The 23,368-nt window shown below is 38.5% G+C and overlaps 1 protein-coding gene across 1 annotated transcript in view; it reads right to left on the bottom strand.

The window, feature by feature from the left end:
* LOC311582807 (uncharacterized protein) overlaps positions 1–23,368 on the bottom strand; it is a 353,760-nt gene that overhangs the window by 88,721 nt on the left and 241,671 nt on the right. Inside the window, exon 7 of the mRNA XM_084756109.1 lies at positions 22,052–22,153. The gene's annotated coding sequence lies outside the window, so the exon portion shown is untranslated. Of the gene's footprint in view, positions 22,154–23,368 lie in introns of the transcript that reaches the window.

The following is a 23,368-nucleotide window of genomic DNA, read 5'->3' as shown; positions in this document are numbered from 1 at the left end:
TGAAATGCTACAAACATTTCCGACTATAGCGTTCTGCCCCCGGGCCACCTAAAACTCACATCCTTCTCACATATGAAGCATACTCGTTCTATCCCGATATCCATAAAATTCTAACAAAAAAAAAAAAAGGTTAAATCTGGGCTCTAATCTTAAGAGCATGTAAATCAGATATGGGTGAGACAGGGTATTATCCATTTTCAGTCAAATTTCTCCCTAGCTAGAAAACCAATGATATTCAATATCTTCCCATAAGAATATCATGGTAATTGTTATTTAATGTATATAATTATGTTTTTCGGCTTTTAAAAAAGATTACTCTAGAAACACGGCCTTATTTATAGAAGACATGATACATTGGAACTGTAAAATACCATCTATTTGGTGGATAAATTTCATCTATTTGGTTGTCAAATAATGCAGTGTTTCTCAGAGTCCCCATAAAGAGAGAATCACTCTCAAACACTTGATTTTCAATATCTACATCATATGAATTTTAATAACGTATCTATGCTATATCTAATTATGCACTAAATATACATATGTATTTATTTAGACATTAAAAGCATAAGGCAACTTTACCCTCTCACTCCAAGAATGAATCTTCAACACCTTGGAGACAGTCTCACAGTAATACAAGGCACCCGAGTCTAAAGAAGTTGTAACTTATCGAAGATCAGAAAAGGAAGGAGACACTACAGGTGAAGGGTATGGTGTTACCTCACTGGGGTCTGTGCACAGTATTACCTCAGATCTCCACCACTAGAAAGGAAGAAAGGAATGCTAACTTGCTTTATACTGTTGGATACAGTTGTTGGGTGCCTAGACCTATCCAAGGTCACTTGATTTGGGTATTATTGTTGTTGGCTTGTTTCATGTTTAGGAGTCAGTTCTTCCCATCCACTTGGTTTTGAGGGGTAGTCTCTTGCTTCTTGTTCCCACTGTGCTACTGTATACAGGCTGGGTGGCCCACGAGTTCCTGGTGGATTTTCCTGTGCCTGTCTCCTGCTTTGCCATAGGAAGATTCAGATTACACATGTATGCCTCTTTATCTGTATTCATATATGTTGGTTCTGGAGTAGAACTCAGGTTACCAGCTTGTGTGGGATGTCCTTTGATATACGGAGCCACCTCACTAGCCCCTAAGACAGTTTTTCACAAGTCTCTCCGGAAAATTGGTAACATTGTCACTCACAAAAGACAAGAGCAATCATGTGACAAGAACAATGCGGATGCTCCTCTTGTCATCTCAAGTTGATAACAATACTTACTGAATTCTATTATCAAATATATTATAGCTGAAAGGAGTAAGTTACAAAAATGTGTTGACGTCTTCCAAACTTCCTCAAGGAGAGAGCACAGGCCTAGTGTTTGTTGCTTGGCTCAGTATTGTCTGGCAAGGAAAGCTACCTTCCTTTAGCAAGTCAGGTTGGTATGTCATGGGAAACGCCAAGCCAGTGCATGTATTTGTTAATGGGGTGCTCTCTTAGACTACATAATACTGGCACGGTAGACTATTTCTGACTACCTCTGCAGTGAAAAGAAATTACTGAATGAACATACACTATCTGACCTTTGCATTAATATTCTTGCCTTTTGCCTGTCAAGCTAATAAAGAGTCTGGGGAACAGCAAGGACTCATCTGGAAATGATAGAATTTCTACCTTTGTCTTTCTTCCCTGGACACTAATGGCTTTTTGTCAGTCCTCTTCCCTCAGTGTGTCACACATGAAGCCATTTGAGTTGCCCATTAACTCCAAGCATTATGTCAAGAACAAAGCAAACCCCCAAAAGAAACTGAACTCAGACACTCAGATTAAATTTCTCCAATTCCTCAGCTTATAAGGTGCTGTTTTCAATTGTCAATACTGTTCATAAGAGTAAGCGATACCCATTACTAATTAAAGCAAGCTGTTTAAACAAACATAAAAGGTCACCAAGCCTGTGGATCAACATATTCATGTTATTGTTTGGTTTCCTGGTGCATTACCATCTGATGATTTATTTCTACCTAGTGCCTAGTCTTCTAAGTAACAAGTTAAGAGAACAAACAGAGGGTGCAGCCTTCTACAACAGGTTTCTAGAGGCCCAGGGCCCTGATGTGGCAAAAGGACACTGCTTCCTCCCAACCCCCTACCCCCACAGTCCACACTGCGTAGAGTATTGCTGCACAGGAAAGGAAATAGAGCCTCGCTTACATTCTGAAATTTGTAGGGATCGAGGGCATAAACTGTGGAGAAAATGCAGGTTTTATTAGGAAAAGTGACACCTGTAATTAGGTGCAAGAGTTTTAAACAAGCTATTATTTATATGGATATGCTATTAAGAAAGATATAAAATGTACTACCAAGATGCCAGGATGACTGAGCGTTTACTTTGAAAGTTTCTTATTTTTATTCCACCATGTCCCTTATAAAATATTTTTAAGCTAACTATTTGTTCAGTCTTCACTGGAGCTCTGACATTTGAAACTGACTTTTCTTTTTAAATTGTAATCCCTGACAGTACATTAATTACATAGAGGATATAATCTCTGAATTAATATCAAACCAATTGGGTAAGCCAGTCTAAAAGTCAGATAGACTTTTTAAGCAACTTAATATTAAGTTGTGTGATTCAGTTATTATAATCAATCACCAGAAGAATTATCAACAGAAATAGAAGGTAGGAATGATTTAAATTAACAAAAGCCCGTCACGATTCCCAAACCTTTCTGTAGTCAACACGACCAGCGTTCTCCTCCAAAGCTTTGATCTAAAAATGGTCACACGCAGAGATTTTTTTTAACTCATTTAATTTTTTTTTTCCTGACCCAACCTCGAGAAATTAGATGAATTTTGGAGGAAGACTAAAAAAAAAATCATCTGCAAAGCTCATCTGTCTGACTCTCCAAATCATTACATACATCATCTCATTTAATTCGCATGCCAGTTCGACAAGGCTGACAATACGATCCACAATTTTCAAATAAGGTTACTAAAGCTCAAAGAGTTTACATAACTTATCCAAAGTCATTCAAGTAGTGAGGGATGGAATCCAGGCCAAGACTCCATTTATATAATCAAGTCCAGCAGCCCTGGCAGTTGACTCTAAATTCAATGTGATGTTTTTATTTGAGACAAACATAAGGCAGAGTGAGTTTGAAAGTTTTAGATGGTGTTTAGTTGCAGTACATAATGGAGTTGCCTTATTCCATTTTGACCCCGTGATTATACGCATTGTGACTTCTTCTCACTTGACAACACTGAAACCCTCCAGGGCCTGGAAGCTCTTCATTAGTCGCCATAGAGTAAACACAATGCAGCTGAACAGTGATGGTGACTCTGCCATCCAGGGCAATAAAGGGTTTTTTTTTTTTCTTCTGATGCTTGTTTGTATCTACGGAACTATAAAATTCAGACGTTGGAAGCTGGTGATTCTTTGTCATAGTCTGACATTCTGCAAACTTGTCACCATCCCTTAAACTCCATTCAAATGTAATTTTCATGTCACTGTCTACAAAATTAAAACAGGCTGTTGTTTCCTTTTTGCTTACTATACTGTGGAAAGAAGCCGCCTCAAAAGAGGCAGAACTCACAGGCCAGGGTGCTGGAACTTAACTCCAACATTTGGGCTTACTCAAGTAATTTCTAGCTAAAAGTCTACTGCCAGGTGGGCCAAGGTAGATATGTTTTCTCAACTTGCAAACCCACCTTTAAGTTAGCCTTTTATTCCTGTCAGGGTACATTTAAAACACCATGAGCCATCAATAGGGCAAGAAGGTAAATGTTTCAATACTTCTGAAAATGTTTTTTTAGTTTCATATTCAAAGTATTATAAATAGAATGCAGGATTTAAATATGTGCAAAACATTTATTTATCTAAATCCCTTCAAAGATATTAGCTTCTAAGGTATAGTGACAAAGGCATTTCAGGGTTGGGTTTTTGGTTTGTTTGTTTGTTTGTTTATTTGTTTGTTTGTTTTTTCAATTTTCTGAAACAGAAATCCCCACAAAGGGAACTTAGAGTGCTTTCAATAATAATAAAAACTACATACTGATACTATTGAACTATCTGTTGTCTCCATTTCTTTTTTCCTGTTCCACCTAACTGTGTATGAGCATCTTTATGGGGCAAAGAAGTCAAAAGGAGTGAAATTCAGACCCATTGGTTCCTGCTACTGTTTCATTACCCTGGAAAAAAAAGTCTGATGAAGAAAAAAAATTAACTGCAAAAGTTATCTGATGATGTGTAAGCCTGGGTTTCTTTGGAGGCATTGAGACCTAGCTATAGATTGCTTTAGTTCGAAGCCTATTAGGAAGAAAGAGCATCATTGTCATGTTGAATATGTTTTGTGAACTACGCAGTCCTTCATTAAACTCTACAAAATGAAGGAATTTCATTTAAATAACCATCTCTGAATATACTTCTTTTTAAAAACACGTTATGGAATGTAAGACTGAAAGGGGGGATTAGATTACAATCCCAGCTCTTCTGCTTATTGTATGACCTCCAACCTTAGAATAGTCATTTAACATTTCCAGAACTCAGTTTCTTCAGACATAAAATTGAGATAATAATACATAAATGTAGTGTAAGGACGCAGTAAGATAACTCATTTAAAGCACCTAGTGCAGTATCTGGCTGCAAAAAAGAAAAAAAAGTGTTTAATAAATGTCATGGAGAGAATCCTGATAACATAATGCTTCTAATAAAGCATGTAAGTGGGTGAACATGATCCAGAGACCCCGTTCTTACTCATTTTTACTTCTCAACAAGAATGACTTAAACCCAAATCCCAACAGATGATCCAGCAGAGTGAGACAGAGCAAATGAGAAGAGCCATTCAGGGCTGCAGAGAGAGCTCGCTTAGTAACACACTTATCTCACAAGCATGAGGACCTGAGTTTGAGTGCCAGGTGTGGGGTGGCAGTGACTGCTTAAGAGGGTAGAGAAGAGTGGATGGATGCACACTACTCTTCAGGCAACCTAGTCCACTCAGTGAGCCCAAGACCACTGGAGAAACCCTGTCCCAAGTGGCCAGTGGACATTGTCCTTGGGGAATTACATCCAAGGTTGTCCTCTGGCCTACACAAACAGGAACAAACATATACGCTCTCACCCACACACCAGAGAAAACACAAAAATGACACCCAGACACATGTATACATAGAAATTAATTAATTCATTAAAATAAGAAGCGTATGTTTCAGATGGGCTACAGTGAAACTTTCTCTCCTACCAAACCATGTGCTTAGCACTCATAGAGGAATGGCGAGTGCAAGTTCAGAATATTCGATCAACTCAGTGTTTATCAGTCCTTTATGAAAAAAATAGTAGGATACTTTGTCCTCCAGATCTTTCGTACAGGAATCACCAAAGCTGGTGGTCATTTATTAATGTAATGGCACATAATAGGAACCAGTGTGACTGTGTGAGAACCCTTCCCAAGTCATAGCATTGCCACATGCTGTACTTATTATGAGAAAAGTGATAAAAGCAATAGATTATCATGATTTGGAGGATTAATGGAAAACATGGGGTTAGTTACATGCAGGATGTAAGTAATTGTAGTGGAGTTCAGGAGGGAAAAGTTCAAATATAACAATGGACATTTTATAGCAGAGGAGGGTGCAGTGAGAAAGGAAAAATAAAGGGACTTTATGAGTGGCAATTTCAGGACAGTAAAAAATTATAAGTGTGTTCTGCAATGCCATTTTATTTCTACAGCAATATCTAATATGGGGCTTTAATAAGACATTGCACTTGAGATCAACAAAAAGTGGAGCTAATTACTCTGTACTAGACATTAGCTGGTGCAATGAATGTGGAATTTTACAGCACACACAGTCTAGATAGTATATCACACTGCCCTCCCTCTTTTCCATAATAGTCAAAGGGTTCAAAATCTTCTTGTCATTTTGAGCTGTCCCTGTCCCTTTCCATTTGAGTTGGCAGTGGTCCCATCAATGCAATACTCTTAAGAACTTTGGGGCTGTTCTATAATTCTTATTATGGTTCACACTGTGAGATCAAAGCTACATGCACAAGCCGTGTTGAGACAAGTCCTCCTCCTCTACTTGCAGCTTTCTGTGATGCTGTGGCAGGGGGAAAAAAAGGAGCTCTGCTGTTTAAGGAGCGGGTCTGCCAAGAATGCCCTTAGCATCTTTACAAGGGCATTTTTTTTCTGTTAAAGATAATACTCTAACTGTCCCTGAGGTTTTTGAAAAGGGTTTTAATCAAACACTCTTGGCTCCATCAGTAGATGATGATTGTCACTTTCCTTATGATGCCTGAATGTGACATTTTCTTAGTCATCTTTCTTATTCTGGACACTGACACTTTGGGAGCACAGGAGTAATAATTTACTGTTTGTTTGTTCGTACATTCGTTTGTTGTAGTGATTGTGTGTGCATTGACCTATGTGTAGGTGTGCATACCTGCTTGTATGAGTGTGGAGGATGGAAGAAGTCAGGTGTCCTCTTCCATCATTCTCCATCTTAAGAGGCAGTCTCTCCCTGACCGTTGAACTAGCTTTTTAATGTGGGCCCAGATGGGTTGTCAGCAGAGCCCAACAATGCTCTATCTCCACCTAACATGAGAGTCACAGGCACGGTGTGACTCTCCCAGTGGTTTCTTATGTATCTGAGCTCAGTCCTTAAGCCTGCCTAGCATGCTTACTCTCCAGCTGAGACATCTCCATGCTCTGATTTTATTGTAAACCCAGTTATTTACTTCTTCACAGAACTTACTTGACCTTGTTCTGCTGCACTTGCGTTTGACTAAGCATTAGAATAACAAGGTAACACTGGTAGCCCTCAGCCTGCGTATCTAAGCTTAGCCACCCTGTCTATTTGGTGCAATTGTTGCCCCTGAGGAACAGAGTGGCTTAACTTCCCACCACAGGGTAGTGGCAAGCAATCCTCTGCTGGTTCACACTTCCTGTAAACTTCTTAACCTATGGGTCACCACCTTATGTGGGTGACAAAACTGAATGTGGGGATCATAGAAGATTTGGCAATAGTAAAAAAAAATTTTTGAACGGGCAAAGGCTACGATTTATTCAGAATCTTATGAGTAATGAATCTGAGATGTTTCTACAGTGTTCAAAACTGTTGCATCCTATGACACACTTTACCCTGGTCATGTTGTCAAAGCACACAGGATCTCTCCATAATTCCTTGCTCTCACATACAAACTTATCTGCTCTTATAGAAGCTTAAATATTTAAATTTTTGGAGCAAAGACAATTATCTTCTTGTTGTTGGCATGTAAGTGCCAAATCAATACATCTTTAGATTATATTGTGTTTCAATGTTTAATTCTTAACATTCTTATTTCAGTTGATGACTTGAGTTTCACAAAACATTGCACAGTGAGGGCTGGTGAGACACTGCTAGGACTGATGGCCTGAGACTTACTGCCATGCCACACATAGCAGAAGGAGAAACCAGCGTCCTTAAGTTTTCTTCCAGCCTCCACACTCATGTCACATCTACATCCCATCGAACATAAAGGAGTAATAATATAAAACTTGTTCAAAGAAATTTGTCTTTGGATTAGGACAGACTTTCCAAATTTCTGCAACAGCCCTACACAGAAGTCGGTCATTTTATACTTATTTATACAAAGCAGCATTGTCGGCATACATAATTATAAAGTCAAAGTGTCCATCAGCTCTGAAGAACACTGACAATGCTCTACAGCCTGTGTTATCAACTGTTCAGTCAAGATTTAATTCCTTATTTATAAGCACATCCTCCTCATTAGTATGCAAATTTCCTTCCTTCTTTAATAAATGATGAATTTATATGTATACCAGAGATTGTGTAAAAATTACGTTTTATGATTTATTAGTAATGTTTGCTCTCTAGACTTATATGTATATGTGTTTATGCACATACACTGATTTAAATATCTAAATTTCCATGCCATTTTTCTTGATGAAAAGTGTAGGAAAAGGTTCTTTAGTTGTTATATTGAACTAAAAAACATGGTGCAAATTGTCTACTTTTAAAAGACTTTAGCTTATAAAATAAGAATGCCGAGAATTTCCAAGTCAACAGTAGCAGAAATGGTGAAAACTTGGTAAAACAATAGGATTAGACAAAGCAACTAGAATAAAATGATACTTCATTATTTCACTGAAATGGGCTTTGACTTGTAATTAAGTTATAATGTTTGTTTATTCTTCGAATTCCCAGGAAAAGTTTAAGAAGCCCCCTGCTTCTACCTCATCAAGGGCTCTTCAAGAAAGGCCACTAACAGTCTCTTCAAGGCCCTTCCACAAACCTCTCAGTTCCAAGCACTGGAGACATTTCACACTTTGTTTTAGTAACACCTCACTTCTGGTCCAAAGTCCTCTCCAACTCCTGCAAGCGCCAAATGGGTATGCTAAACCCTGCTGACTTCCTGCCACCTCTGTCAGGAGCTCATGATTTCTGGAGGCCACGAATTCAGCAAGGCCTGGAATGGACAGTAATGGTTCACAATCTTTCCTCTGAGTGCATTCAGATGTTTGCTGGAGGTTCGATCAGCTGAAGAGCATTGTTTTTCTTTTTAAAAAGAAATGCCTGAATTAAGAAGTGGTTGTACATTTGGGAAGCTGCTAACCCACACTGCTGGTTCACTAGAAATCTAAGTTTTATTCCTTTTCAAGTCTCTGAGGGGCATTGAAGACAAAATAGTATAGTTTTACAAGCAAGCTTAGTTGATTAGGGGACAAGATCGTCTTAGATTAAGATAAAGAAGTTAAGCTATTAGAGTTGAGACAGGATAGATATTGAATCTCATCCAGAAATTTAGACCCAACAAGACAGGAAAGACACTTATTTCAAACGGGTCGAATGCATATGGCCAATTCACTATGACTGTAACATGTATAGAACTCATTATTCTCATGATTGTCACATGGTTCTCCCTGCTGTGTGTAGTTTGTTTTATACATGTGTAATAGAATTAAAGCATAAAAAATTTTTAATATATTCTTTTTTGCAAAAAAACCCAAAACAAAACAAAAACAAAAACAAAGAAGTGGAACCAAAAACTTAGGGCTGAACTGAGGCACCTGCAGCAGCACTGAGCCTCGATTGAGCCTTGCCGTGGGCCTGTCTGGGCTTCAGGACTGTTTATAATAATGGCTCTTGAGTGTCTCTCTTTCTCCTGATTTGGGACAGAAGAGTCTACCATGGTTGATCTTGCGTGAGACATCCTTGTGGGCTAAGTGAATGGCAAGCCAGATGTCACTTAATTTCATAGGTTTTCCAGCAACAACAAAAGATGCTGATGCTTAGTTTTGTCAACTTTACACAGCCTGCTATCACCTGTAAAGAGAAAGAGAGCCTCACTGAGGACTGCTGTACATCAGGTTGGCCTATAGCTGTGTCTTTAGAAGACTGCCTTGATTATATTAATTGACAGGGAATGGTCAGCCTAAAGAGAGGAAGCACCTTCTGGCACTGAGCCAGGAAAACAAAACAACAACAACAGCAACAACCGTGGGAGATGGTTTGAACTCACAGCTATGCTTAGTTGACCTTTGCTCTCACTGGCAAGCCTCCCCACCATGTTGCTGCGGGGCACTGATTCCTTACTGATTGCAGAACTGCCCATTCCAGCTTCCAGTGGGAACCAAAGACCAGAAGCACTGCAAGAAACCCAGCTTGTCACTGCTGAGAGGCACCCAGACTTGGGCACAGATCAACCACACGGGGTCCTCTGTGAGACAGACATCGTTGAGTTGAGTAACTCTGACCATACTGTGCAGCCAGTGTTGTAACAGACGTGACTTTTCACAGCCTCAGAAGGTTCTAGATATTCCAGAGGTGCATGCACTGTTAGGGGCCAGAGAGAAGAAAGTCCATGAATTACCACCCTTCTAGTAGAATTAGAGGTGACCTGGATGGCCAGCAAAATTGGACAGATTTGAGGGTAAATGTCTTTCAAAGCTGGTTCATAAAACAGAATTCAGCTTCTTCCTTAGGCTCTTGATCGGCCACTCAGGAAGAAGCCAGTGACCTCTGCATAAGGTCATCAAGGAAGCCCTTAGGAAGGCTACATGCAAAGAAGGTGAGGCATATAGAAAACTGCCAACCCCAGTTTTTTTTTTGCCCAGGAGGTCCCATGGGAGAATTACCCACCTGAGATATCCCCAAAGTTTTAACTCCCAGGGAACTTGAGCAACAATTAGTGACCGTTACTGTTAACAATTACATTTTAGACCCATTTGTCACACAGTTCTAGTAACTAATATAGAAATAAATACAAATTAAGTACTGAAAACATTCAAAAGTGAAAGTTCAGTAAAAGGAAGTGTTGGTTTTATAGATAGTTAGATAGATAGATTGATAGATAGATAGATAGATAGTGTGTGTGTGTGTGTGTGTGTGTGTGTGTGTGTGTGTGTCTGTCTGTCTGTCTGTCTGTCTGTCTGTGTATACAGAGCACAGAGTACAAATTGACAGCATCTGTTCTCTCCATCTCTGTGGGCGGTGGGGATATCGGGCCATACTTAGGTTGTCAGGCTTGGTGGCAAGTACTTTGATGTACTCAGCCATTTTGCTGGCTCCAACAATGGTTATGTTTTGTACAAGAAAAAGGACACTGAGTAAACAAAATAAAGAATGTCAGAAATAAGGCATATTGTGACATGAGGGGAAAATTTATGTACACCTTGTAATACATTTTATTTCAGCAACAAGATATCAGAATGGCATTTATAAAGGTTGAGTCATGAAATCACTCACAAAATGTATGATAATAGTATACTTGACATTAGCAGGCAGGTCCAGTTAACCCCAAATTATGTGGTAGAAACATGTAAATATTTTAATGTCATGGAAATCAACAAAATGAACTCACCAAAATAACTAATCTATAGAACTAGAGAGATGACTCAGCAGCTAGGAGCATTTGCTATGTTTCACTGCAGTCCCCAGCCCTACACCCAGCAGTTCACAACTACCTGGCATGCTAGCTGCAGGGCATCCAATGTTCTCTCCTAGCCACTACAGACACCTGCATGTGGGCATGTGCGCGTGCATACACACACACACACACACACACACACACACACACACACACCTTTTTTAAAAAACCACTACAAATATCCTAAGATACATACTTTACAAATAGAGACCCCAGTACATAATTTAAGAATGGAAGCAAAATTAGTTTTATCATTGTAATGGGAACTTAAAACACTGTCAGAGTTTCTTTTAAATCAACTGGTATTTGCTATATAGCATGACACTAAAAATTTGCTTAGGCTTATTTTACCTGAAACAAGCTATATATACATATATATTTATGTATATGTGTATATATGTATATACATATATACACCTATTCAACTTTATGTGTAAATAATTATAATTATTACAATCCATACAATTTAGGGGATTTTTCTTTTAAAAAATTATACCCAAGCAACACCTTTCCATATGGCCAATTAGTAGAGTCGTAAAATGCAGCAAATATATGATGTTGTATTGAACATCTGTGTTGTTTATCCTATGGGAATTTTTAATAAAGGACCAAACAGCATATTGATGTTAATTCTACGTTACCAGGACTTTAAATAAAAAACTAAAATAAATAGCATCCATTAAACTGATCATACTGTTGTAACTCAAATTGTGTTTATTATGCTAATGGAACATGAAATTAAGAAAAAGACCTTTATGCCAGTGGAATTAATTAATGAGCTTTATGAAGGCATTGGGATGTAATTTATTTCTAGATAAGTAAGTCTAATTTGCAGTTCCATGGGTCTCGGCAATGCTGATTGTAATAGTTATTCCTGCAGATGTGCCGCTCACAGCATGTCTTTCCATTAGAACTGAACACCTCATTATATAAACTGTACCTAATTAAACATAATACAGTGGTGACTTGTTAAAGTGGCCTTTTTAAGTCAGCAGCTGCCTAAGCTAATAATACCGTACACAAGATTTATACCATCTTCCCCAGAATACTGATATTAAAATATACTGCCCAAGGGATTGATAACTAATTCACCAGTATGTAACAGGTACATTTCTGATTCTGTGATAAGAGATTAAAGCCCAGCAGCCCATAAAAATAAAATGAATTCGGGACTATTTGAAACTGGAAAGTACTTGGGAAACTTTATGGAAGTAAAATACTTGTTTTTTTTTTTAATTAGTAAAATAGTCATGAAAAGAAAACAGTTAAAGTAAATTAATGATAATAATAAACATAATATAATAATAAAAAATATGAAATATCTAGAAATCTTTCAAGCATTTTCCCAAGTACACACAGAAGTTTTCAGAGTCGACATCCTTCAGTAGGACTTGTACCTGCTGTAACTTCCGAATATGTTATGTGGCATTTCCTGCTATGGATAAGGAAAATATCCATACAGCCAAAGCTTGCTCTGTTTAATCACGGTTCCAAACCAGCATCCCTAATAGGATGAACTCTAATGTATTCTTTTTTGAACTGTTAGCTAGTGAGTTGGAAATGTAGTCATGATGCTGGAGCTTAGGCAGATAAGCACAGCTTCTGAAGGAAGACCCACGTTAAGTCATGATCTCCAGCGCCAAGCTGACGTGCTTCTCTCCTTCCATCCTTCAGCATCAAAGGAAGCTTTGGAAAGCTGTCCCGGACTTAAGCAGCAGTTGGTAGGCGACTCAGTCCATGTCTCCTAAGCACCCTGGGTGCCTCCTTTTGACTATTAAAGACACAAAGCTCTGAGGTAGATGTCAGACTGCCCCATTCCTGGCTGCCCTTCATTAGACTAGAAGACAAGGGCTATCTGTATTTTATCAGTGCAACCAAATTTGTAAGTGGAACATCATACTTAATGCTAGCCGATCCATGACTTGAAGAGTCTTCAGTCTGTCACTCTACTGTTGGCCTTCTCCATGCAGAAGTTTCTAGACCTATCATAGGTCCTTTGGGAAATATCTATCAGTTTAATCCACTAATGTGCATCTTCTATGCATTCATATAGTCAAAGTCTATTTAACTTGTGAACCAAATATTAATTTAACATCAAATAAAGATTTCACCCAACTTGATAATTCTGGGTGGTTTCTTTCTGATCCACAAGAGACTTCCCCACTTAAAATGAAAATAATTTGAGTCTCAAGAAGATCTCACTTCCACAGTCTAAAGTATACCTACGGGAAATTTTCCAATGGCCACTTCAAAACATTTAAAACACAGGCATAGGCATAGTAAATTTACATTTATCAGTGAAAATTAGTTGTAGCACATAGGACAACCACATAGTCATATTCTTAGTTCTTCCTACAATGTTCTTAAGTCCTGATATACTCTTTTAGGTTACCAAAGGCTATCAGATTAACACACACACACACACACACACACACACACACACACACACACCTCTCTGCATGCACACACACGTTAGATGCGGCCCAATCAACCATTTCAACTTACAAAGAAAAGAGCCAACATAAATCAAAATATATTTTATGTAATATTGGACAAGCAAAAACATGATTAGTTGAATTAAAAAGTAACTAAAAAGCATAAAAACGGCAAAACTGCAAGGCAATGAAACCTTTCACTTAATAGAAGATGCTACAAGGGAGCTAAAGAGCCTTTTTATTAGGATTTCAGGCCACACAAGAGCCCTTTTCTACCCCTGAGACAACTATTACAATAAAAAGTAGCCCCACAGTCAATAATGTGCTGCTGCACAAACTTGAAGACCAGAGTTTGAGCCCCTAGATCCATGTAAACTCATGGGCGCATGAACTTATCATCCCAGCACTGGGGAGTAAGAGGCAGGAAATCTTAGGGCTTTGGGCCAGCCAGTTTAGCCAAACCATTAAGGGCCAGGGCAAATGAGAGACCATGACTCAAGAAACAGGACCGACTGTCCCTGGAGAGTTGGTGGCTGCCCTCCATGTGCACTTGAGTGGAAACCATTGTTCCCAAACCACCTACAAGGATTGGAGTAGTAGTGTTTGTTTCAGCGGGAAATGAAGATGCTGTCTATATCAAGAAAAAAGAATGGGAACGGGATGGATGAAGGGAGGGAGGGATGGACAGAGGGAGGGAAAGGGGTTGAGAAAGGGAGGTAACATGCTACTGTTTTGAACTTTCAGCTCTTATAAGGAGTGAAGTAGAGCCAGTCTAAGAGAGCACTGTGAAGCTGATGAATAGGAAAACCTAGTTGAGCAAACTGACCGTAAGAGAAAGTGAGTCTTTTATTCTATATGCTATTTGTGGTGGGTTTCAGTAAGAATGAACCCCAAAGACTCATATACTTCAATGCTTAGTTGCCAGGGAAGGGAACCATTTAAAGGGATTAGAAAGATTAGGAGGTGTGGCCTTGTTGGAGGTTGTATAAGCTCCACTTTTGTGGCTCAGGATGTAGCTCTCAGCTACTTCCCAGCACCATGCTCCCTGACACAATGATAATGAACTAAGCCTCGGAAACTGTAAGCAAGCCCCCAATGAAATTCTTTCTCTTGTAAGAGTGTTATGAGGTCTCTTCACAGCAATAGAATAGTGGCTAAGACACTATTAACACTCAAAACCCAGTTAACTTTCGTTCACCACTATTGATCAGCCTTAAGAAAAAGCAACAAGGCAGAGTGAAAGGACTTGGAGACCTGGTTGTACCCTATCCTAATACTTACGTGACTTTTAGCAAGCTTTTTTTTCTTTTTTTCACTATTTCTGAAATGATGTCTACTTTTTAACTGTCATGTAAATTAAGGGGAAATGTGTTCTAGTCTAGTTCTGTCATCTGGTAGACCACACATTTTACTTTTAAAGGATGTGATTTTGTAGGTAGGCATTACCAGTGGCAGCCCATGCCACCTTCTGGCCCATGGTCAGAAGTCATGTGTGTGTTCTAAGAGCCATTCAAGAGCTTATGGGAGCTAGAAAAGACATCAGAGGTCAATCCTTCAAACAATAGGTATTTAAGATCAAATTGTTGATCAGTACACCTGATCATAAATGTATAAAGACAAAAGCAGTTGCTTTTTTATGATAGTGTCAAAAATTTTATTCTTGGAAAAGAAATACAGAAGAATAAAGACTCAATTTACTAAATTCATCAATAAAAATAGAGACATCATAAATTATTCTAAAGAAATTTAAAAGTTTATAAGATTGTTATGAAATAATTATAAACCAACAAATTGAATAATATATATTACAAAGAAAAATTCCAAAAAATACAAAAATTACCAACACTAACTCATGACAAAATATAAAATATGAATAGATCTGTAAGTAGCAAGTATAGAGTCAATAATTTAAAATCTCCAAATACTTCTTAATTTAGAAAAGCCTGTAAGCCCTGGATGTAGTGGCTTCATTGGAGAATTTACAGAATGTTTAAAGAGGAGCTAACACACTGTTCAAACTTTTCCAATATATTGAAGACCAGAATTAGCTAACACCAAAGTCAGACAGAAACTATATGCCACCATCTCAGCAAATATTGACACAAATACTCTCAACGAATTCTAGCAAGATAAATTTAACATATATTAAAGAAATTAGACACAATGAATAAGAGTGATTTGTTCTCATAAGGATTAATACACACATATATAAAAATCACAAGATATTAATAAATATAAAAGTTGTGTCATATAAACATAATGAAGGAAAGCCTATGCGATCATCTCAATTGACGAAGATAAAACATTTGACTAGGTCCAATAACTTTCATGGTTAAAAATATTCAACAAGCTAGAAAGTCTACAAACTTTTTATGCAACATCAGAAATAATGCACGGGTACCTACTTTCACTGCTTCTATTCAACATGGAACTGAAGGTATTAGCCAGAGAAACTAACCCACATGAAGTATAACAGGATGATTATGATAACCATAAAGTATTAAGATTATCGTTAATAGTACACAATGCAGCCATTAGAGCTGGCAAATGAAGTAAGAAAGGTGGCAGGAAGGACTGAAGAGGCGGGGTCAGCAGTTAGAAGTGCACGCTGCTTTCCCAGAGGACCTGAGTTCTGCTCCAGGCACTCTGTCAGGCTGGCCAGAGCACCCTGTAAGTCCAGTCCCAGGGGATCTGAGGCCTCTGGCCTCCACAGTCACCTGTACTCACATACACATAGCCACACAGAGATACACATGTATGCACATAATTAAAAACGATAAAAAAAGAAATCGTTAAAAAATAGAAGTTTGCAAAAACAACACCCAACAATCAGTAGGTTCCTGTTCCTTACATAACAATGAGCAATCTGGAAAGTAAATTAAAACAATTGTTCCATTTGCATATAGCACCAGGGAGAATAAAATACTCAAAGGAAGTAAAATACTTACTTAATAAAAGTAACAGAAAACTAAAGGCATAGGTACATGGAAACATTCATGTTCATGAATTAGATGTTATTGTAAGATGATCTACAGATTCCTTAGTAATTCCTCTTAAAATACCAATGGTATTCTTTGCAGAAGTAGAATTACTGTCCTAAAATTCAGTTGTTATCTCAAAAGATTTTGGAAAAGAACAAAATTGGAAGAGTCTTATTTCCCGATACTGAAACTTGGGAAATTACAATAAGCAAGTGTGATACCTTCTCTTCTAAAAAAAAGATGTGATACCTCAAAAATATACATAAGTCAATAACAATCATATGATACTTCAAGATAACCTTGTGATGCCTCAAAAAAGAAATAATCACAGAGCAGTACAATAGGACAGAAGCCAGAGCAACCTCTCAGAATCGTTACCTCATTTTTATCCTTGACATGTCAAGATAATTCCAGAAGGAGAGGACAGTCGTTTTACTAAACAATGCTAGAACATTTAATATTCACGTGCAAAACAATGAAACTGGACTCTTATCCAACACCAAAAATGTATCCAACCTAAATATAAGACCTAACACTGTAAATCGTTTAGGTGAAACTATAAGGTAAAAACTTCATGGCCATGGGCTCATGGATACAAAAACAACAAGGCCCAAACAACAATGAAAAGCTAAAACTAAGTTTGACTTCATGACAATCAAAACATTTGTATATCCAAAGATACAACTGACATTAGAAGGATTCAGGCCACGAAATGAGAGAACATATTTCCAAATTACATATTTATATAAGAGAATAATATCCAGAGAAGAGAGAGAATTCCTAAAACTCAACAAAAATAAAATTGATTCCAAACTGGGTTTGAGGACTTAGAGAGGTACTTGTCCGAAAGACACCTAAACGGTCCCAAATCACATGAAAAGAAGTTCACCATCACTAACCACTGGGTAGACGGACATTACAACTATGATAAGACAGTAGCTCATATCCCTCAGGACAGCACTATAAAAGTTACAAAGTAACAGATGCTGTAGGAATGGGAACTAGTGAGATCCTTGGCCATTGTCATGAGAATATAAAATTGTAGACAAATTATGGGGGAAAGTATGGCAATTATCAAAAGAAGTTTTAAAGATAAAATTACCATACGACACTGCATTCATTCCATTTCTGAGAATACACACCACATAATTAAAGGGTCTCAAAGAGAGAGATATTTCTACATCCACATTCACGGCAGCATGATTCACAAAACTCAAAACGTTGAAAATAACACGAAGTCCACAAATGGCTGAGAATAAATAAAATGTGGAATCTACATTGTTCTAGTTCCTTCTGTGGTGATACACAGCATGACCAAAAGAGAAGGAAGAGAAAGGAAGTATTTGGCTTAAACTTTCAGGCCACAGTCTGTTACTGAGTGTAGTCTGGCCAGGAACTTAAGCAAAATGAGAAAGAGTGGAGGAACTCTGCTTGCTGGTCTACTCTCTCATTTGCTCACAGGCTCATCATTAGCTTCTTCACGCAACCCAGAGCCGCCTGCCTAGGGATGGTACCGCTCACGGTAGGCTGGACTCTCCTGCAGCAATTCATAATTACAACCCCCCTTGGGCTTGCTCACAGGGCAATGTGATTTCGACAATTTCTCAAACGGGGCGTCTTCTCTCAGATCACTGTAGGCTGTGTCAAAGTGGCAATCAAGATTAACCAGGACATGTGTATAGGGTTATAACGCTCAATATTAAAAAGGGAAGATGTTTAAAAAATATATTTCTACAAGAATGGATGTGAGGCTATCAGGCCAAGTGAAATCAGCCAGTCATAGAGCAGACAAATACTGCTTGACCCCGTTACGTTGGGTGGCTGGAGTGTTCAAGTGCATAGAGACAGATGATGGTGACTGATGAGGGACTGATTCAAAGAGAGAATGAGGGGTTGTTTAATGAATACAGAGCTTCAGAGAGAGAGAGAGAGAGAGAGAGAGAGAGAGAGAACTCTAGAGACAGATGGTGATTACGTCAATACAACACTAGGACTGAACTGAAACAAGTGAAGTGCACACTTAAAATGTCTGTGATGGAATCTTTGTGTGTGCGTGTGAGTGTGTGTGTGTGTGTGTGTGTGTTCCACTCAATAAAAATTGGAAAGTGACAATACAACTAATGAATAGTAATGATTCTCGTTTCCGTATGTGAAAGTGAATGACTTCCACCCCAAATGTTTCCATTTCTTTCAGATTCCAGTTCTGCCTCAGACAGACTCATATCCCTGTGAACTACCACAAGAGCATTAGTGTCCCACCCTCTCCTCTGCATTTCTGTTTACCCTCCACTAACTGCCATGTGGTTCTTCAAACTTCACTGAAAAATAGCAGTTCCTGAAAAATAAGAACCCAAGCTCTCCCTGACGACTCATTTCCCAGAGTATGATGCACGTGGTACATGAAGTTATGACTCCCTACTCCATGATGTCCCAGTTCCTGGAAATGGCACTACGTTGCAAGCGAAAGGAGGAAGTGAGATTATAGTGGGATGCTCAGTATGGTCCGCGCAGGTTTGATTAGAAGGGTCTTCAATTAAAGTGCATTATGGAGAAGAGATCAGAACAGAGGAAGAGAGAACTGAACCTAATGCTGCTAATTTTTAAGATGAGTAAGAGGGAGCCAGGAGTTCAGAAATGCAGGTGGCCTCTAGAAGCTAGAGGAGCAAGGAAATAATCCTTAGGGAATCTTGCTACCCTGGTTTTAGCCCTCTAAGACCCACTTTGTATTTCTGACATTCGGAATATCAAGATAATGAAGATACGTTAAACTAAACCTCAAAGTTTGTGGCAATTTGTTCTAGCTGTAATTGAAATTTTATATATCCACTTAGTATAAAATTCTCATGGGATGCTTGGGTAAAATTGTCAAAAATGTAATTATATTAACAATTTGGTTAACACTTGTCTCTTTCCATATCTGTCACGCTCATATCTGGCTCAACATCTTGCCTGGCACACAGTAGACTTTCTATGGAGTTTATTGGTACATTGTTTGGTGGTGAAATACTCTGAATTCTTATGACAAAAATTGATTTCTTAATCCCACCTCATTTTATCATTTCTAATACATGTGAGGCCTTGTGGTTTTTTTTGAAAAATTACTGTTGTTAATCACTTTAGAAAGAGAATACTTTGATCTGAAAATGTCAAAAAATACAAGAAATATTTAGAATGGGCAAGAAATATTTAATATAAATGTAATGAAAGCATCTGAAGAAGAAAATTAAAACAATAGAAAAACAAAGCACTAATAACTATAATAAAAATGTATAAAGTAAAACCAGTACTATATATTATGTATTTAAATATAGTTCATGTAGCTATAGATGATATATATTAGCATAGACACAAATATAGACAGATACAGATGATAAAGGTATTTAATACTGAACAAACTATGGTATATTTTATTAATCATGAATTTTATAATCCTGTGTACTTTACAACCAGAATTCTCAGTGGAGTAAAAAAAGATTCTACTCAAATTTTAAACTAGAAGTATGAATACAAACGTAGAAGGTGTTTAAGCCTTAAAGGGGGACACACAGTTCTTGCTCTGTCCACTAACTAGGTCTCAAACCTGTGGTCTTTTCAGAATCTGTGACCAACAGCAGAGCCTTGCCTGTGATCTCACTGTACCAGTTTCATACCAAATCAACCATGACTGTGAATAGAAAATGACCAACTCCAGCTCAGAACAAGAAACACACCATGCTGACCTTAAACACCTTCGCATACTAGTAATATCAATTTATTAACAATTCTGTTTTAAAAGGTCAATTTTACCTCACTTGTAAGATCCTTGAGAGACTTGTCATCTCCAGAGAACTCTAGGAACAATTATAAGACACTGATGGGTAGAGCCAAAACACAGCTACAAGTTTCCATCCATATTTGAAAGTACATCACAGGAAATATGGGAACTGACGCTGGTTTTTTGTTTTGTTTTGTTTTGTTTTCACCTCAACTTCCTTGTGCCCTGGGTTCAGGTGAAACTGGGGAGAACAATAAGCTGGATGTTTGAAGTGACCTCCTATTGATTAAATAAAGCAACAGCAGGGCTCACTCTTTTCAGGGCAGCTATTGATAATAGTTTGGCAAGCATCACAAGGTTGGGTTTCTACTCAGAGCTAACTTGCCAAGGCACATACATGACTACTGCAATCCGTCACTGAGCACAAAGCAGAGACAATTCCGAGCGAAGGGTTATTAAGTGAAATAAAAATAAATGTTGCCCTGAAATGATGTTAGCATTAGTAAAGGCAGAAAGCAAATTAGTTGTTGCCAGGATCTGGAAGAAGGGGGAGAGTGAGTGACAGCTATTAGGTCTGTGTTGAGAACTCTCTAAAATTTGACAGTGGTGATGGTGGCACAGCTCAGGAGGTCTCCTCAAAGACACTGGGTTGGGTACGGCAAAGGGGTGCTCATTCTCCTATGTGGGTGGTATTGCTGTAAGGTTTTTGCACATACACACAAAGACTTGGGTGTCCGTCCCTGAGGTCCCTACCTCCCCTCAGATTCTGCCCCTCCCCCCACCCCACCCCACCCCTGTTTGCTCTTAACTTTTCTTAGTTTCAGTCCCTCTTGTCTTTTGGCCTACAAGGTAATCAAATTAATACTTTAAAAAGTCTGACTTGTGTGCTCTCTCTAACTATCAGAGCATTCATAAAGCTCAAGGAAATTGCATCCTTTTATTTTACTAACTTCAAATTAGAGCTTTGGGAATTTGTCATGCAAATTTATGCAAAATACCAACATGGATATGTTACTATTTCAATTCAGAGGCAAGAAAGCAGTCAGTTTTTAAAAATTTAACAAATCTACCTCACTGTTACTCTCATTTTTCTGATCTCAAAAAAAATAGCAATTACTTCTAACTAAAGTACATTTTCACTATTATATGCATTTCTAATAGACATTAATAGCACATTACACATATTAGATCCATTAAGGGAAACACACATCAGCAAATTTTTGTGTGCCGCATGCATCAGCTGAAGCAGACATGATAGCACACTTGATTAAAACGCTAGGAAAGAGCACATCTATCCAAGAAGTCGCTAACATAGCTACCATTTAGTTTATGTATATATAAATTATATTAACTACCTTGGTTTCTAAGTGTTTCAAAGTAACACTGAACCAGTCTTCAACCATGTACCTCTGACTCATGTCCCACATTACCAGGGATTAGCTACATCTTCAAAGCATCAATGTAGCACCAGGATTCTCTTTTACTTTTCCATGACTGATTTCTGTTATCTAAACACTTCAAGAGCATATACTAGGCTTGAGAGAAAAGAACCACCACAAGCTTTACTTATCTTGCATTGGAAATTTTTTTTGTTTCTTTTCTATTTCTAGCCTTTGAAAATTCTGTACAATGTGTTTGAATCATATTCACTCTCCCAGCTCCTCCAAGATCCACCCTCCCACCTCACCCCTTCTACCCTAATATCCAAGTCTTGCCCTTTCTTTCTTTCTTTCTTTCTTTCTTTCTTTCTTTCTTTCTTTCTCAAAGCCATCAAGTTTAGCTGTTACTGCCCACATAGTTTTGGATATGTGCCCTTCCACTATAACACAGTGCACCTACCAGGAACTATACTCTTGAAGAAACTTTCTCCTAGCAGCTACCCATTGGGAGATAAAGACAATCTCCTAGGTAGGGGTGGGACTTTGGGCCTACCTCCCATCTCCATGCTGGGATTTGGTGTGGCTGGAGCTTACACAGGCCTCATGTATTCTGTTCAGTCCTTGTAGTCATCCACTGGCTCCGGCTCTGACAGTCTCTCTGCATTGTCTTCTGCAATGACCCTTGAGGCTGGGGAGCGGGACCTGGGATACAGATGTCCACGAGGGACTGAGCTTCTCTGCATCTTGGCCAGTCCTGAGGTTCTGTGATAACTGCCATCTACTACAAATAGAAGCTTCTCTAATGAGGCCTGAGGGAGGCCTTAAGTTGGTCTTTGGGCCACATGTCCCCTGGTCCCACATTGGAAATTTTAAAGACAAAACCCAACTTTAATTGAATTCTATCTCTATGTATGCCCAAATTATTTGAAAAAAAAAAACATGCTGAATTTTACTTATAGCCAGTGCCTAAGGCCTAAACATTTTATTTGCATTTGTTTCAAGACCAGAGATTTATTGAAACAATATCAAAAAACGTTTTTTAAACTTTAGTAAATACAGTGTCTCATTTTACAAAGCAAAATACTTAAAATTTGTGCCAGTTTTCCTGTGGTTTGTAAAAATCTGGTGTACAGTATGTTTGGTGGCTGAAGCCAAATCGTTGGGATGGAAAACAGAGTCCCAGACTAATACATAGCTTATCATCATGCAAGCTCACATTTATCCAATGGAGGGACATAGAACTCAGAACACGCACGGTTGACCTTTTACAGGAGCAAAGGCATCATAATGTTTTCTTAAAGTTATTCATTTTTTTTCCCTCCCAAGTAAGGCATACCTCATTCTAAAAACAGCTGAAAGGGAAACGCCTTGAAAATAGCAAGAGACCAAATTAATAAGACAAGCCTTTTTGTCAGCGATGACTCCTTTTCCCCCAATGAAGAAACCTTCATCCATTCACACTGGCTCCACACCTTGTAGTGATGTGACTGCAGTCTCACCAAGGCAACCTCGGAAACATGCCTTACAATATAAGCCTAAACGCACTCTAGGCTGGGCACTGTTCGTAACCAATGCCTTAAGGGATTCTGTATGGGCAGCATTTTGAGTGTCCCTTAATCCTTCTCTTTCCTAAGTTCCTTAGTATTTAGTCCGTCCCCCTGACACACACACACACACACACACACACACACACACACACACACACGTCTAAAATATCTTATGTTAATTCTGTGAATGTTTAAGTAAACTTGCACCGTTGATCTTATGAATTGTTCTTCCTCCCTCCTTGCTTTTTCCTTTCTTCCTTCTGTCTCCAAGGCTGGTCTCAAACTCTGTATGCAGCCAATGCTCGCCTTAAACTTCTGATCTTCCAGTGTGTGCCACCACACCAAGTTTGCTGTGGTGCTGTGGCTTGAA

The sequence above is a fragment of the Acomys minous genome, assembly GCF_964271855.1.
Source record: "Acomys minous genome assembly, chromosome: 14".
In the NCBI taxonomy this organism is placed as follows: Eukaryota; Metazoa; Chordata; class Mammalia; order Rodentia; family Muridae; genus Acomys; species Acomys minous.
This window is presented reverse-complemented; position numbering and strand designations above follow the sequence as displayed.